Source organism: Dermochelys coriacea, chromosome 24 (genome assembly GCF_009764565.3).
Source record: "Dermochelys coriacea isolate rDerCor1 chromosome 24, rDerCor1.pri.v4, whole genome shotgun sequence".
NCBI classification, from domain to species: Eukaryota; Metazoa; Chordata; order Testudines; family Dermochelyidae; genus Dermochelys; species Dermochelys coriacea.
Window position 1 is genome coordinate 8840064 of NC_050091.1, and position 16926 is coordinate 8856989.

Here is a 16926-nt window from a genome sequence, read left to right on the forward strand (position 1 = left end):
TTCTCCTCCGGTCTTTTCCTCCCCCTCCTCTGATCCCTTCTCCTCCCTTTCCTCCCCCCTCCCTCGGGGCCATGGGCACCACCCTGGGGACGGGCCTACAGCTCCCCCTGGCTTCCCCCTTCCCTCTCCCCGCCGGCTGCCGGGGAGCGGCGCGGGCTGCGGGCGGCTGCCAGGGCCGGGAGCAGGGGGGAGGACTCTGGGCTGGGCCGGGGGAGGGGAGCGGCAGGGGCTGCGCGGAGATTGGCGCCGGCTGCCGGGGGAGGGCCGGCTGGGCGTTGAGCGGCGAGCCCGTGGCAGGCAGGGCTTTGTTATCCCCCGCCTCGGCCGTCGGGGCGCAGGGCCGGATTATAACTCGGCTGCGGGGCGCCAGCTCCCCGCACGCCAGGGGATCGGGCCCCGGACGGGGCTGCAGGGACCGGAGGTAAGACCGGCGGGGGGAGGCTGCTTCCCTGCCAGGATCGGGGGCTGGGGTCGTGCAAAGAGCCAGCCCCCGCTGCTTGTGCCCGGGGCTGAGCGGAGCCTGCCCTGCCCGGGGCGGGGGGTTGTCCGGAGTTAGCGATTTGACTTGCTCCGTGGCGTGAAACTTCTCCCACAGGCGTGGGGTGGGGGGTGGGGGGCGATCGGAGCCGGGGGGGTTCAGCCTGGATGTGTGTTTGTGTGTCTCTGTTCTGCAAATGGGGGGAGGAGGCAACCCACCTGGGCGGGGAGGTGCGCGCATTGACACGGCAAACGGAAGCCCCTGTTTGTGTTGGGGGTGAGGGGCAGCAATGGCGGGGGGGGGGGCGAGGACACTGGCGGGGGGAATTATTGCATGGGGGAAGGGGGGCTGCTTGGCAAGCGACTTGCGACTCGCATCCTGTGTCCAAGAAGTCTTGTTTGGAAACCAGTGGGTTGCAGCCAAGGCTCACACAGCTGGGAGGCTGTCTCTGAGCCGAGCTTTTGGGGGGAGATTGGGGGGGGGACATTGAGGGGCTGCTGCTGACCTGGAAATCTGCCCCCTGCTGGAGGTGTCGAGCTGGCTTCTCACCTGCTCCTAGAGCGGGGGGCGGGGTGCCGGAGCGCTGGCTGGGGCAGCAGGGTGCACCCCTCTTTCCCCCCAGGATGCTTAGGCGACTCCGGGCGTGCGGGTCCGTGATCCCGGGGGTCCCACGGGAGTTGGCGAGCCCACCGGCCGGGCAAAGGGGACACGGCACTTTGCATCACCAAGGGCTAACGCCAGCGCTAGAGGGGATGTTGTAGGAGGCGGTGCGTTTATAGAGGACCGTCTTCCCCCCCCCCCGCAAAAAAAACAAGCTGTCAGGGGTACCCCGCTTCGCCCAGGGCTGTCCCCCCAAATCCCTTCCCCGACACAAATGCAGACAACCCTCGTGAATTGTGGTGACGGCACGTTTCCCCGCCACCATCACCAGGAGCGGTGGCGAGCAGCGTGTGCAGAAGTCCGGCTCGCAGGCAGGGAAGCTGGCTGGAAAGTTTGCAGTTTATTCATTATTTTTATTCCCCGGGTGTTGCCGTTCAGCACTGTAGCGTGGGGGCGAAAAGAGCCTCTGGGGCCGGCACCTCTGCACCGATATGGGGCGGAGGGGTGAGGGGAATTCAATCCCCTTCCTGTTTTGCAAGCGCAAGTTTATTTTAATCCGTTGCCCTGGCTCGGACCCCTGCCCGTTTGGGCAGCTAGCGAGGCTTGGCATGCTCTGCGAGCCAGGCTGCTGCAGTGGACAGAGCCATCTGGGTGTCCCCGTCCCCCCCCCCCAAACCGGGGATCTGGCACCCCGGGGATTGCGGGGTGGCTGCTCCTGGAATGGGCGGCGGGCTCAGTGAAATCCATTCGGGGTCTGATGGCTGCTCTGGAAACCTTGGAGGGCGAAATGCTGCGGGGGGGGGGGGGGGGGCTGACATTCCTTTAGTGCCCTGTTCTCATTGGTCTCAATCGGGGAGGGGAATGGGGGGGCAGATGGTATTTTGGGGGATCCTGAAATCAAAGGTGGAACTGACTCTTTCCCTCCCCCTAAATTCCAGGATTATGGATTTGCTCCCAGATTGCAACCCTATGGCACAATAAAACTCCTCTCTCGACAGGCTCAGATTTAATTTCAGATCCTCTGAATGGTGTGTGTGGAAATCCGCCCTGGAAAAACAAAAACAGTCTCTTCTGGTTTTTTAACCCTTTCTGACCGTTCCTTCTCCTCCCGCCAGCTGCCACGCTAGTGCTGGCAGCCGGGCGACGTGGAGGACGACACCTGGGACATTGCCGGTGATGCCTAGGAAGGAGGCAACTCTTTCCACGAAGGGCCCTGCCTGGTGTGTCAGAGGCGAGGGCTGGAATAGATCCTCGCTCGTTTCCTTAATCACTTGGCGTCGGCAGGCTGCAGTGTCGGATTCGGAAGCAGTTCTCCGCGGATAATGCCATGCCTGGCACACCGAGGGGGGCGGCACTGGCACAATGGAGCGAGATTCCTTAGGACTGCGTTTGTACAGCGCCGTGCGCATCCAGCCTCAGTTACTCCTATTTAAGAGGAACGGGCTCTAACCAAGAAGGAAAGCGAAAGCTCCCATCATGGGGCTGCTTCCGATGGGGCGGTCAAACTGAATCAGGCTCCTTGAGCTACTGAGCCCCCTGGGTGTGACACACCCTCTTTTCCAGTCCCTCATGCTACGCCCCAGGTTTGGCCCCTGTGAGGTGTAAATAAAAGCATTGTGTAGGTTTCATTGTGATGCACGAGGCTATAAGTGCTGTTATTTGCTATCTGGATTATGGTAGCGTGTGAGAGCCTGCAGACGTGGACCAGGACTCTGCTGTGCCAGGCGCTGTACATTTTTATTGCTATTAGGTGGATTATGGTATAATTTAGGAGCCCCAGATAGGGACCAGATCCCCATTGTCCCAGAGACATTTGCTCGGCAATTGGAAAGGTGTGAAAAAAGTTCATGCATTCCAAGTTTCATGGTTTTTAGAGCCACCAATTAGCAGCTCCTCAAGAATTTCAGTCTTCCAATCAGGGAGGAGCTGCGACACCATGTGATTCAGAGGTGCCCAGCTGCACACCTCAAATGGCAGAAGGGAACCATCTGAAAGCAAGGCTGGCGGCCAAAACCAATTTGTCCAAAGTGATTTGCTGACGAAGAGCAACCCGGGACAGGTCGCGAGCCCAGAGAGGGCAGAAATTCATGGCTAGAGCCCTGCGGGGGTGGGCATTCCCTTTCACGAAGGCGTGAGATGCTGAAAGGGGTTTTTTGTTCCAAATCTTCTGATGGAATATAGTGGGTAAGATGCTAATCTGGGACTCAGGATGCCTGGGTTCTAAGCCTGGCTTTACCACTAGCCTGCTGGATGATTTTAGATCAGTTGTGTCCCATGTCTGTGCCTCAGTTTCTCCTCCTCCTCTTTGTCTCTTCAGACTGTGAACTCTTTGGGGGCAGGGACTGTCTCTGCCCCTATGTCTGTGCAGCACCTGACACAATGGGGCCCTACTTTCAGTTTGGGCATCTAAGCACTGCTCTCTTGCATGTAATAGCCCATATTATTCCTAATGGAAAGTTAGAGTGACTCTGAGGCGTTTTTCACCATGTCATAGGAAGCGGCTTATGCTGTGACTGCGAATCATGGATCCCAAATCCGATTAGCCTGTGGAGGTATGAAATATATTGTAACAGACACCAGAGAGGAGCATTATGTCTTATGAACTGGTGGAGAGACTGCCCTCTCCTGGGTAGAATGGGAATGCCTCGACTGCATGTCATAGGCCCTGTACTGCTCATTGTAGAGCTGCAATGGAGCATCAGTGGGAGCTTAGCTTGAGTGTCAGGACCCTCTAGATCTTGATCTGTTGGGAGCCCGAGGAACAACTAAGGGGGTGAGGGGTGGGGAGGGGGAAGTTGCTCCCTTCTGTGGCAAAGCTCTGAGGCTGCAGTAACTTTGTGGAGTTACCGCTGGTGGTGGGGCATAAGGGGCTGGGAAATCATGGCACCCCGGACGTGTGTGTGTATATGTGTGTTATCCCTCCCCATCCAGGTGGGCAAGAGTGGGGCGGAGATCTGCTTCCTATGCCCCACAGATTCCACCCCCTACCCTGCCCCTTGCTCGGACGCAGATGGATCCCAGCACAGACCTGCTGTGGGGCTGCGGATCCCTGGCCAGGGTGACAACTAGTTCCTGCTGTAGCGTAGGCACCACACTGCCCCCCTCCCCTCTGTTGCTGAAGGTCTGGGAGGTGCAGCGTGTGCTGGTGCAGCGTTGGAAGGATGAGGGCTGGCTGAGTCCTAGGGGTGCAGCCCCGGATTCCGGCTCTTTCATTGTGGCTCTCTGCAGGGATCTCTCTCTCATCCTGGAAATTCAGGAAGCAGAGCCACTCCTGCCCCTCCCCCAACCCCCCTTTAATTATTATTAACAATAAAAGATGGGAAGAGGCTCTGGAGGAGCAAGTGAGGGGCTGAGGGTGCCCTTCCAGCCCCGATCGGAGCCAGCCAGTGTATGGGGGGGGCAGGGGATTCTCCCCGCTCCGGCCCCCTAAGATCATAGCTCCTGGGCTATTGAGGCCAGGGGTGGGGAGCCGGAAATATCCCCTCCATGCCCTCTGAGCCCATCAGGGATTATGACTGGATGTGGGGATTGGCTGAGAGACCCCCTGAGACTCACTCTGTCTTGCCAGCTCCGTCTTCCTGCCGGGGCTGTTCAATCTCTTGATTGGCAATTAGAGCTGTGGAAATCAGCTGTTGTCAGACTAGAACAAGCTGGTTTAACAGCCCTGCCCCCGCCCACCCCATCTCTGAAGTTGGGGTGAGTGCCAGTTTGGCAGCCCTGGAGACTCCCACTCCACCAATCAGGGACAGCCCAGGAAGCATCTCTCTCCCACTCTCTTTGCCCTGCCCTGAAGGGACCCACTCTCTAGAGGGGAGTCAGGCTTGTGATCGTGACCCATTCTGCCCTGGGCCTTTCACCAAGGAGACCAGTGAATGCCAAGCAGGGTGGCGCCAGTTGCCATCTGCCTGGCCACGCGGCTCACTGGGCCCGGGACTGACACCCAGCAAACTCGGTTCACGCAGAGGGGTGCAGAACAGTGCCCTCTCTTGGAGGCTGAGGGACGCTGTATCTCCCGCGCTCAATCCAGCCAGTTCTCCCTGGCCCCTGGGGCAGAATCTCTCTGCTGCATTTGGGGCCTGCACCCTGGCAGGATGGGGTGACACAGTCATGTGTGGATGGACATGCCTGGCAACGATTGATTTCCCCAGTGCTCTGGTCCCGTGGTTGCCTCTTCGCCAGGATCAGAAACAGCAGCACGGGCACTGGGGCCAGTTCCTTAGCCTGCGTCCCAGAGCCCTTTGTATAGCAGAACGCTCCCTGGCTTAGTGTATAGGAGCCTTTGACATAAGCTCTGAGCCCTTCCTGCTCCAGGAAAGGGAATTCAGTTCTCCTGTGCGAATCCCCCGCCTCCACCCCTTTGTGGTTTCCATTAGAGACAGCGTTTTTCTTCACTTCCTGTCCCAAATGGGCAGGCGAGGAACCATTGGGACAGATCTGGGGGAGGAAAGGGGGATGTGATGCAGTGCAGCAACTGGGTTCTGTTCCTGGTCTTGACCAGCCTAGTGACCTCGCGGAAATCATTTCCCTTCTCCATGCCTCAGTTTCCCCACCTGTGAAAGGAACATAATGATTCTTACCCGCCCATGTAAAGCATTTAGAGATGGATGGAAGGATGAAAAATGCCCCCGTGAGAGCTGTTAGCACTGTGGGTGTTTTAAGGGTTAAGCAGTGGCGGTGCTCCACCCCAGAAGTGGCTGCACATCAGTGAGAGAGGAACTGACTCCCGTGTCTGTACTGTGAGCAGTTTTATGAAACACTGCCCATTGTATAGGTGGGGCCGTATGCTGCCCTGTCATTGTAGGGCCCCCGTGAGGCTGGGGCTGCGTGTGCTGGTTTGTTTTTGTAGGGTGTGCTTGTTTTTGGGTGCGCCACTAGGGGCCTTTCCCTGGGGACAGGCTATCCCATGGCTGCAGGGTTTCTTGCAGCTGATGCAGCTGATTCTGATCCATCTGGCCCAGTATATCCACTGACCAGAATCAGCTGCATCAAAGCAAGAAACCCTGCAGCTGATTCTGGTCACTGGCTATACTGGGCTATACTAAATGTGATCCCACCTGGTAATTCTCTGTGTATGCTGGTTTGTAATGATAGGGTTGCTCCTGGGCCATCAGGCCATGTATGCTGGTTTGTTATTGTAGGGTCTCTTATGAGTGCCGATTATCAGCATGCTAACAAAACAGCGAGGTGTGCTGGGATGCCACAAACCCAGGTCCTCACTGTCCTGCGGAGGAGGTAGGGGTGTCTGTCTCTCCCCGCCCCAAGATAACTGCAGCTCCTAGCCCAAGGAGACACAGGAGAGATCGACCTACTGTCCTCCCACATTCACCAGGAGACAGAGCTTTGGTCAATAACCGGGCCTGGCCTTTCCTCCCCCAGGGTGTCCATTGTGAGGTCAAATCCCATGCCGCGCTTGGAGCTCAAGGATGGAAAGAGCCGAGCAGAGATTTCCATTCACAAGAGACGCTCTCACTTGTTCCTCTGGAAAAGTATGGGTTAGTTCCTCCTCCTGGGGCCCTGGCACAAGATCTATCATCTATTTTTATTTCTAATATATATATATATACATACATATATATAATCTATTTCCTTCAGCTGTTAATTATAGCCGGCGTGCCTCAGGCTGGAAACAGAGCACCCTGAAATGATTCCTCCTCTCTGCCTTTTGTTTACATGCTGGTTTGTTATTGTAGGGTCGCATGTAACTGCTGGGTCTCATGCTTGAGAATTTTAGCATGGAGTGGTGCTTGTAACGCTGGGGCTCTCTGTGTTGGTTTGTTTCTGTGGAGTCACCTGTGTCTGCTTTGCTGTACACACCAGTTTTATAACTATTATTATTATTATTATTTATTAGATGTATTATGGTAGCATCTAGGAGCCCCAGTCAGGGACCAGGACCCTATTGTGCTAGGCGCTGTACATTTGTATTGAAATTAGGTGTATTATGGTCCCAGTCTGGGACCAGGACCACTGGACACTCTCCTTTTTATTGCTGTTAGACGTATTATGATAATGTCTAAGAGCTCCTGTCCTGGACCAGTATCCCAGTGTGCTAGGCGCTGTACATTATTTATTAGGAGTATTACAGTAGCTCATAGGAGCTCCAGTCCTGGACCAGAACCTTGTGGCGCTAGGTGCTGTACACACACAGAACAAAGAGATGGTCCTTGCTCCAAAGAGCCTCCAGTTGAGATCAGCACTGAATGGCTGGAGCTCTCTATAACAGTTGTTGGGTGACTCCGAGGCGCTGGGCTGCGCCTCCTTCTTTATTGTTGCAGGGTCTCTCTAGCGCTCTGCAGCACCCGCTGGCTTTATTATTGTAGGGCATCTTGCAAATGCTGGCTGGGGCGCTGGTTTGTTAGTGCAGGGTGGCTGGGGAATGCTGGCCTGCATGCACTGTATTGCTGCGCCTTGTCGTGCAGCCTGTTGTTTGTTATTGTAGGGTCTTCGGTGCGCTTGGGGCAAATCCTGTCACTGGGAGGTTTGCCTGAAGAACGCTGTTGGCGTTTGGCTTTGTTTTAGCATCTCCAGCCCTGTGATGAGTGCTGGGGCAGCTGCTCTTTGCCACTACGTCCCTGAGCTGTGGGGCAGAGAAACGCAGGGCTCCTATGAATGCAGGGGGAAATGGAGCAACATTTGGGCTGTGTGGCTCTGGTGCCTCGCACCATGTGCAGTCACTGGCTCTTCCGCAACATTACTGCCAAGCACTGCGCATGCCGCTTTGATACGGTAGGGTACTTGTGTGGGCCTGGGGCTGTGGTGCCAGTTTGTTATTGTAGGGTCTCTCATGGGCTGTGGGGCTATGATGCTGGTTTGTTATTGTAGGGTTGCTCGTAAGCTCTGGGGCTATGATGCCAGTTTGTTATTGTGCTTTGTCGTGGTAGGGTCGCTACCCACCGCACACTCGCTTTGCAGCAGTGTCAGGGGCTGCACGTCGTGCAGGGGGCACCGTGACCCAACCCCACTGAGCTATTGCCCTGCTGCACTCAGGCACCACCTGCAGGCTGGGATGTTATGATCAGCACAATCCTGGCTTGCAAAAAATAAAGGAGCAGAATTATCTTGGCATGTTTAAGCTTTTAAATGAACAAAAGTTGCCTCTGATGAGCCCCTACCCTGCTCTCTGTTGCTTGCCAAGTTGTTGCTTTGCTCCGTTTCTGGTATTTACAAGCCTTTAAAAACAACCCCAAATTAAAATAAGTGAATTGATTATTTCCCCCAGCCCTGATTACCGGCTGCAGCGGCTGGAATCTCTCCTACTAATGCTGCCGCTTCGGCTTTAACAAACAGCGTATAAATAAAGATCTCTAGTCCGGCTCTGTGGGTTACAATTATGCTCCCCCTTCCAGCCTTATCAGGGTGACCTTTCAGGGAGATGGCAGAGTGCTAGATGCAATACAAATGTGTTCTCGGGCAGCAGCCTCTGCAGACGGGTAGGGGGCAACTTCACCCCATTGATTTCCCCCTCCCCCCTGCCCCCTGGGGTTTGCACTGGGAGTGAATACAAATATTTCGCATTGTAATGGGGCCAGTTAATCTTAGTGCACGGTTATAGGGTAGGAATGGAACAGAGGAGCGGCCAGGGTGGTGGGGGGAAGGGGCAGTGCGTGTGCAGAGGCAGGGATCTAGGGGAGCGGCCCAGGACCCCCCTGCAACCCCCCACCGGCAGCAAAAGACAGGAGTGACTTGAGGGGCGGGGCCTGCTCCCCTGCCACACCCTGCAGCCCCATGCACTCTGCTCCCCCACAGCCAGAGGGGCAGTGCAGGGGGAAGCCCTGGCACTGCCCGCTGGCAGGCTGCACTCCCTGCTCTGGGGTTGGCGTGGAGATGAATGGGGACACTTGGCTTTCCAGGATCCAGCCCCAAGCTGCGGGAAATGTAAATAAGCAAATGTGCATCTAAATATTTGTCCTTGGTGAGAAGCTTGGATGTGATGTGGGGGCCAGGATTCATAGTGGGTGGGGACTGAGAACCCATTCCCTGCCCCATGGCAGGGTTGCTTTGCTATTTGACAGGAAACACCCCTGCTTTACCCTTTCCCCACCCAGATCTTCTCCTGAGATCAGTGGGAGATGGGCCATCAGGACTCCTTTTGTTGCCAGCTCCGGGAGGGGAGTGGGGTCTAAGAGTTAGAGCTGGTGTGGAGTGGATCAAGACTCCTGGACTCTGTTCCTATGTATGGAAAGGGTTGTGGTCCAGTGGCGAGAGAAGGGGACCATAACAAATGGGCAAGTGTGTGACCCTATAATAACAAACTGGCATGCACACACTCTCAAATAACAAAGATTTGCTGCATTTAAAATAACAACCTGGCATCGGATTCGCTTCTGTAACCAGCTTGCATGGGCATAACCCTCCAAATAGCAGACTGGCACGTACGTAGCCCTAGCATCACAACTGGTGTGTGTGTGACCCTACAATAACAAACCTCTCTGTGCACAATGGGGAACGTGTGTGACCCTATAATAACAACCTGTTGTGTGCACAGTCCTCCAAAACAGGTGTGTATGTGTGCAACCCTCCAATAACAAACCGCTGTGTGTGCACAACCTACCATAACAATGGCAGACATGCATGACCCTACAATAACAAATTACTGTGTGCACAATCCTACAATAACAGCTGGATGAGTGTGCAACCCTACAATAACAAACTGCTGTATGTATACAACTGTACCATAAAAAGGGGTGTGTGTGCTTGTGTGTGATTGTACAGTAACAAATCACTGTGCACAACCCTACCATAACAGCTGGGTATGTGTGCACCCCTCCAATAACAAACTGCAGTGTATCCACACAACCCTACCACAACAATGGGGTACATGTGCAAGCCTACCATAACAAGCCAGTGTGTGTGACGGAAATAACAGCTTTCAGTTCCCAGCTTCCCCATGCAAAGCTGGGGATGGGGGCGGGGAATGAATGATTGTAACACTCCAGATCACGCTAGGGACGGGATGTTTGTGTTAAGAGTCATGGGAAGAGCTGGGCCGACTGCAGGCGAAGGGGGAAATCTTTCCCAATCTCACGCTTTCCCAGCCCCTGCCGCGTCCCCTCCCGCCCTGGGAAATGGCCAGCAGAACTTGCGGCCGGGGGGTGGCTTTCGCTGGTGGGAACTGAGCCATTGTGGGAGCGTCTGTGCTGCGTCCGCAATCCAGTGTGGCGAGAGGGCGCTTGGCTTCAGAAACCAGGGCCCGAGGGATCAATGCTGCTTCACACCAGCCAGGGATCCGGCCCCTTTGCAGGCCTGCATCTCGCGGAATCGTTTTTGCCCGTGCAAAATGCTGCCCAAGTAGAAGAGACGTGGATCACACACACTGGGAGGTGGGGAGAGGTGAGGGGTGGGGATCGTCCTTGAGGTGCAAGGGGCACCGGCAGAGATCAGGCCCTGAAGCTCCAGGGGGATTGGACACTGGGGTAATCAGATCCTGGGGCACGCTGCAGGATCAGGCCCTTGATGTTGAAACATTCCCGATTAGTATTAAGCCCTTAAAGATAAAGGCGCAATAAAACCCCACATGGCAGTCAGGTTGAAGGCGCAATAATACCCCACACGGCAGTCAGGTTGGAGCCTCTCGGTGGGTTACAGAAGATGTATTTAGTGGAGGAGGCCGGGCGACACTTTGAATGAGAAAACCAATCGTTGTTCCAAAGAAGAATGAGGAGGTCAGCAAAAAGGCCAGGCAGTTACCGCTTCCACAATACTGCCACTGTATTTGCATCCCACTCACACTAACAATTATTCTCACACCCACTGAGGAGATAGTGTGTCGGTGGGTGCTCGGGCCGCTGACAACAGAGTGAAGGACACCTGGTAACCCCCTTGGCGTGTTAATTGGAGCGCGCCTCTATTTTAACAAAACTACTCCTGTGATAAGCCATCATCCCACTAATGAACATCAAACTTCCCCACACCCTAGTCCCCTTTCCGCCACCTCCTGATTGGGGCTTTACAGGACACGTCATTTGAAATAGCATCTGCACCAGTTGTGGGCAGCTTTGTTGTAGCCGTGCAGGGCCCAGGATATCAGAGAGACACGATGGGGGAAGGCATATATGTTATTGGACCAGCTTCTGTTGGTGAGAGAGATGAGCTCTCCAGTTTCCCCAGAGCTCTTCTTCAGGGCTGGGAAACTTGCTGAGGGTCACAGCTAAATACAAAGTGGGGCAGATTGTGTTTCAAGGGGCCATTCGAGGTAAAGTGGCCCCTTAACGCCCCTGCAGTCCTAGGGGGGGAGGCAAGCAGCTGGGTGGGGTTGTTAGTGGGTCACAGACCCTCCCTAAAAGTGTGTGAGGGGGGCACTGATGCCCAAACTGTGGCCCCATTCCATGGTGCGATCTGGTGCAGGGTCTTTGTTTGGTGAAGGTGGTTTTGCGTGTGTTAAGGTGTGTATCTCAGACTTTCTCCTTGGAGCATATTCTCTGGTACCTGAGGGCCTGGCTGTAGGTAACAGATTTCTTGGTGTGTTTGGGGTGGTTCCTGGATCTATGAAGGTAGGTGTGGCTCACGATGGTGTGGTGTGAAGGGGCGGGGCTGACGGGGTGGAGGCGGAGCAGGGGCAAGGCCTTGGGGGAAGAGGCGGGGCAGGGGCGGGGTCTCGGGGGCCCAGTTACCAGCCATTAGAAAGGTGGTCAACCTATCCATTACTGAAGCTGATTGTCATGTCCAGGAACGTGGATGCTGGTGTGGGAGTGTTCCTGAGAGAGTTTAATGGACGGGTGGGGGTTGTTGAAGTTGTGGGACGTATCATGGAAAATATCCTCCATGTGTCTCAGGTGTATCATTGGTTTCATGGTACATTTGTCCAGAAATATGTGTTCACTACTTACGCTAAACCATCTGTTCCGCCTTATATTTCGCTGGGACTCTCTGAGTACGTTTCCAGCCCTGGAGAAGAGCCTGCGTAGCTTGAAAGCTTGTCTCTCTCACCAACAGAAATTGGTCCAATAAAAGATATTCCCTCCCCCAGCTCGTCCATCTGCACCGGTCTCCTTCCCATACTATCACTATAGATAGCGGTTTAATAAAACATTCGCAGTTCTTAAAAACACTCGTTAAAAGCCCTGCAGAGACCAGTTATAACCAAAACAGAGCCACAGCTTACCCTCGGGTCTTGTCCTTGTCTCCAGCTCATTTTTAACTTTCTCACTCTACCGACCTCAATTTCCCACACTGCTCGAGTTCGGCTAATTTCTACTTAACCTAGGCTACACCTGAGGCACCTGGGGAGTTTGGGTACCTGCTGCGGGTTCCGGAGGAGTTGGGGTGATCGAACCCAAGGGCACTAATTTGGATTGCAGTTGCCAGGTGTTTTCTTACAGCCAGACACTCCGGTTGTTGTCCCCGGTTCAGCCCCGGTCAGGGCTGCGGTGGTTCACTGTGGGCCCTGTCTCTGTGGCTTTGGCTACACTGCAATGAAAAGCCCACGGCAGCAGGTCTCCAAGCCTGGGTCAATTGACTCAGCTCGTGGGGCTAACGGTAGCAGAGGAGACGTCTGAGCCTAGGTTCCGAGACCCCGCAAAGTGGGAGGGTCTCATAACCCTGAGACGGGTACCGTGGGTCTGTTATTGCAGTGTAGACGTATCCAGTGTGACCAGACCCCTGTTGCCAGGGCTGGCCCTGCTGTGAAAGCCACGCAGTTGGCGTTGGTGGCCCTTTGAGCTGCGTGTGGGGACAGAGTGAGTGGGCCAGGCTGATGACAGGCACAGTGGAGTCGTGCCAGTGTGGCCTTGAGCACTGCATCCCGTCATGCGGGTATCAGCTGGGCTTTGCTTATCTGGCACCTTGCAAGCCAGGGGCACCAAAACAGCCACGGCGGGCAGGGTTGGCTGCTTTTACAGAGGGGACAGGACTTGTTCCCGGTCACACAGGAAATCATAGAGCGAGAACCCAGGAGTCCTGAGGGACAGGCTCATCTACTTTAACCACTAGACCCCACTCTCCTCCCGGAGCTGGGAATAGAACCCAGGAGGCTTGACTCCCCAGTCTCCCTTGCTCTAACCACTAGACCCCACCTTTCTACCAGAACTGGGGATAGAACCCAGGAGTCCTGACTCCCAGCCCCCCTTGCTCTAACTACTAGACCCCACTCCTTTCCCAGAGCTGGGGGTAGAATCCAGAAGTCTGCAACACTACAGAGGACAAGGGGTGGTGAGAGGGCAATTGTAACAAACCTGGAACTTGCTTTTGCCGAGGGCTGGGGCAGAGGGACGGGTGGATCGAGGAGCTGGATGGGGGTGGGGGGAAAGCCCCCCCCATCCTGCATGGAGGAGACTCAGCCATGTGGGCGAGGTTTGATCAGAGCACCCACCCTTCCCTAACCCTGCAGCCCTGAGGCTCCAGCCTCCCTGCTGAGCCTGGCTTGTCCCCAGAGATGATGGCTCTGCTGCTCTGCTCTGCCGGTGTTTCATGCCTGCCTTGCAGTGGGGTGAGTGCCCGGGGGTGGGGGGTGTGAGGGAATCAGGCTCCGTCTGTGGCTGATGGGGGATAGCAGGGAGGGGTGTCTCAGCCATGGTGGGGATGGTTCCCAGACACGCTCCTCTGCTCCGAGGCCCTGGGCCTGCACGGTCACTGCCGCTTGCTGCTTTGGGCTAGTGCCCAGACAAAGGGCTTGTGGACAGATCTGGGGCCCGTTCCGGCTTCTGCTGCTGACTTTAATTGTGACCTTGGAGGAATCGCTCAATCTCTCCAGGCCCCACCTGTGGGACAAGGGCACTTCCTGTGTCTGTAGAGACCGGGAGCTCTTCAGGGCGGTGACTGGCTCTCACTCTCTCCGGGCAGCGACCTGCACGACAGGACCCGGCTCTCAGTTACTCTGTGTCTGGGCAGCACCCGGCACAATGGGGCCCTGATCTCGGTTACTGTGTGTCCGTGCAGCGCCTGGCATGGTGGGGCCCTGATCTCGGTTACTCTGTGTCTGGGCAGCGCCCCCCACGATGGGGCCCTGATCTCGGTTACTGTGTGTCCGTGCAGCGCCCCCCACGGTGGGGCCCTGATCTCGGTTACTCTGTGTCTGGGCAGCACCTGGCATGACAGAGCCCCGATCTCGGTTACTGTGTGTCCGTGCAGCGCCTGGCATGACGGCCCGTGATCTCGGCTAGAGCCTCTAATACTGATAATAATTCTAACGGTTGTTGCACCCCATTTCTAGCTGGGAGAGATGGGGAGTGCTGTGGGGGGGATTCAGAGCGATTGATTTGTGTCCCCTCCTTTGTAGGCACTCGGCCGACGGCCTGGAGAGACCAGTGCTTTGGCACCGGGAGCAGCCTGGCCCGAGCCCATTGTTTATGGCCATGGTGTCCTTAGGTTTGGCTCTGTCTCCTGCCAGCGATTACCTCATGCTAACTGCTCACTTTAATTAGAGTAGGGGGGCAGCTGCCAGGAACCCCCCGTGCCTTCAATCCAGCGACTGTGTGAACAGAAGAGCTGCCTGAAATCGCCTCCCCTCCACGCCAGCCTCCCTGGGGGCTGGGCAGGGGCAGTGGAGTGTGGGGAGAGGCATTTGCCCTTGTAACAAACCACGGGATCCAAGCAGGTAGCAGCAGCCAGCTTACAAGAGTTGCAGAGCCCCAGGCTGGAGCTGTGGGGGAGTCAGGGGTCTGCTATTCGCTCCCGGGCAGGCAGGCAGGCTGTCCCCCGCCCCGTCCACCCCTCTGCTTCTCTCCCTGGGGTGAAGGCTTCTGATGCAATGGGTTGGAGCTCAGAGCCACAGCACTGCTCGAATCAGGATGTCTCGCTGTGTTATTTGCTTCCTGCAATTGTCACAGACACTCTCAGGTCCCTCCCTTCCATCTAATGAGGCTGAGAAGGGGAGACGATGGTACCTGACATCCGCTGGGATGATTTAGAGCCAGGCCTGGCAGAGCAATCAGATGCTGCCATGCTGCAGCCCGGAGCAGAGGCCTGAGCTGACTCCCTCATGCTGCACCGATGCCCTCCCATCCCCCAGAAACTGGGCTGAAATCCCACAAACTCATCCCACTTGCTGGGCATGACAGGGTTCCAGGTGCGAAGGGCTAATTTGCTAGCCTGATCCAGCCTTTGTCTTCCTGGGTGCCCTAAAAGGTTGTGCAGCGTTGCGGGGTGGTTGCTAAACCACTGATGCGCTCCACCCCAGAGATGGCTGCATTTCAGTCCCAGGCAAGCAATCCCTCTGCACGCTTAGCAGGTCGCTCTTAATGTGCTGCTGTGCCCCACCCCAGCAATTGCAACTTTTCAGCGCTGGATGAGCAATCCCATTGCAGCATTGCTGTTAACCAGCTGCTGTGCAGCACCCCAGAGGGGGCTGCACTTCTGTGGCAGGGGAGGTGATCCTCATAAGTTAGCATTCTGGGCTCCATCAGTATATAATCTGCTCACCATCTGGCCACTAGAATTGCCTTCTTGGATACTGTGTCAATCTATCTAGAGCCTAGGCATCACCGCTGCTGCCTGGTGGCTGGAATCAGAACTGCTCAACTGTGTGTCATAAGCCCTGGACTGCTCAGCCTGTGGGGGATTCTCTTCTAGCTCAGGTGACAGGAGGAGCTGAAATCTAACCCCATGGGCTGGATACTGTTGAAGCCCTGGGTTTGTTCCAGCAGCTGCCCCCCCGCCCCATCTGTTCTGCTGCAGCCTTCCCTTGCTCCACCTGCCGTGGCTTAATGCCCTTGGGGAAGACTTTCAAAGGGGGAGAAGATCCCCCCGTTAAACCAGATTGTGCTGGAATAAAGCGCCTATTGCTCCAAGAGCACTTCCCGACTGGTTCTTAGGCTAGGTCTGGAGGCTCAGGCACAGAGATGGCTGCACGGCTGCGCGTGGGGGGTGATTACGGCTGGCGTAGCCACCCCACTAACTAGGGCCATGAAAGAGTGACTCTGTATGAGAGTACCAGGCCAGGTACCCTGCCTCCTCCTCCCGGCCCATTTCACACAAGCCTGCTCCCGCTCCCAGTGAGGTCAGTAGCCAAACCGCCCCAGGCAGCTGTCTGTGTCCATCCATAGAGTGTGCGAGCACCTCACTGCATGTCCTGGCTCACAGCCTCCCCCCTCCACTCTGGTTCTAATCACCACCCCACTCTCCTCCCACGGATAGAACCCAGGAGTCCTGACTCCCAGCCATGCCCTGCCCTGCTCTAACCACTGCACCCCACTCCCTTCCCAGCACTGAGAAATAGAACCCAGGAGTCCTGACTCCCAGCCAACCCCCCGGCTCTAACCACTGCACCCCACTCCTTTCCCAGCACTGAGAAATAGAACCCAGGAGTCCTGACTCCCAGCCACGCCCCCCTGGCTCTAACCAGTGCACCCCACTCCCTTCCCAGCACTGGGCAATAGAACCCAGGAGTCCTGACTCCCAGCTCTCTGCCCTAGCCACTAGACCTTGCTCGTTGCCAGAGCTGGGAAACAGAATCCCGCAGCCCCAACTCCCAGCCCTGAACCCTGCCCACTGCTCCGGCCTGCCTTCCCCCAGCTGAGCCTGCTCCGATTTCCCCTTCCCCGGGGGACTGCATTAGGAACATCCTAGCAGCTACCCCAGCTCACCTTTCTAACAAACGGAGGGAGCAGGGGAGCCGTCCCTGGGATGAGGCCGGCCCCCGCAGCTCAGTTCATTTGAGAGCTGGGGCCGTTCAGTGGGGTTTGATTTCCCTCCCGGGATGGAGCGCGCAGGGCTGGGTTTCCGGGCGGCTGGCTGCGCTGGTGGGGGGCAGGGGGTGGCTGGCGCTGCAGCGGAACAGCCACATTTAATAATTAAGATGTTTGATGAAATCTATCGCCTGCAAAACGCAATCGACATAGGCAGCAGAATGCAAACAGCCCCGCGCGCTTCCCCAGGGGGGCGCTGGGCACCGCTCCCGTTAACCCTTTCCAGGG

General features: G+C 56.2%; 1 protein-coding gene across 1 annotated transcript in view; it reads left to right on the forward strand.

The window, feature by feature from the left end:
- Positions 1-282: 282 nt before the first annotated feature.
- Positions 283-16926, forward strand: part of SEMA6C (semaphorin 6C) — an 88739-nt gene continuing 72095 nt past the window's right edge. Inside the window, exon 1 of the mRNA XM_038382722.2 lies at positions 283-421. The gene's annotated coding sequence lies outside the window, so the exon portion shown is untranslated. The remainder of the gene's footprint in view (positions 422-16926) is intronic.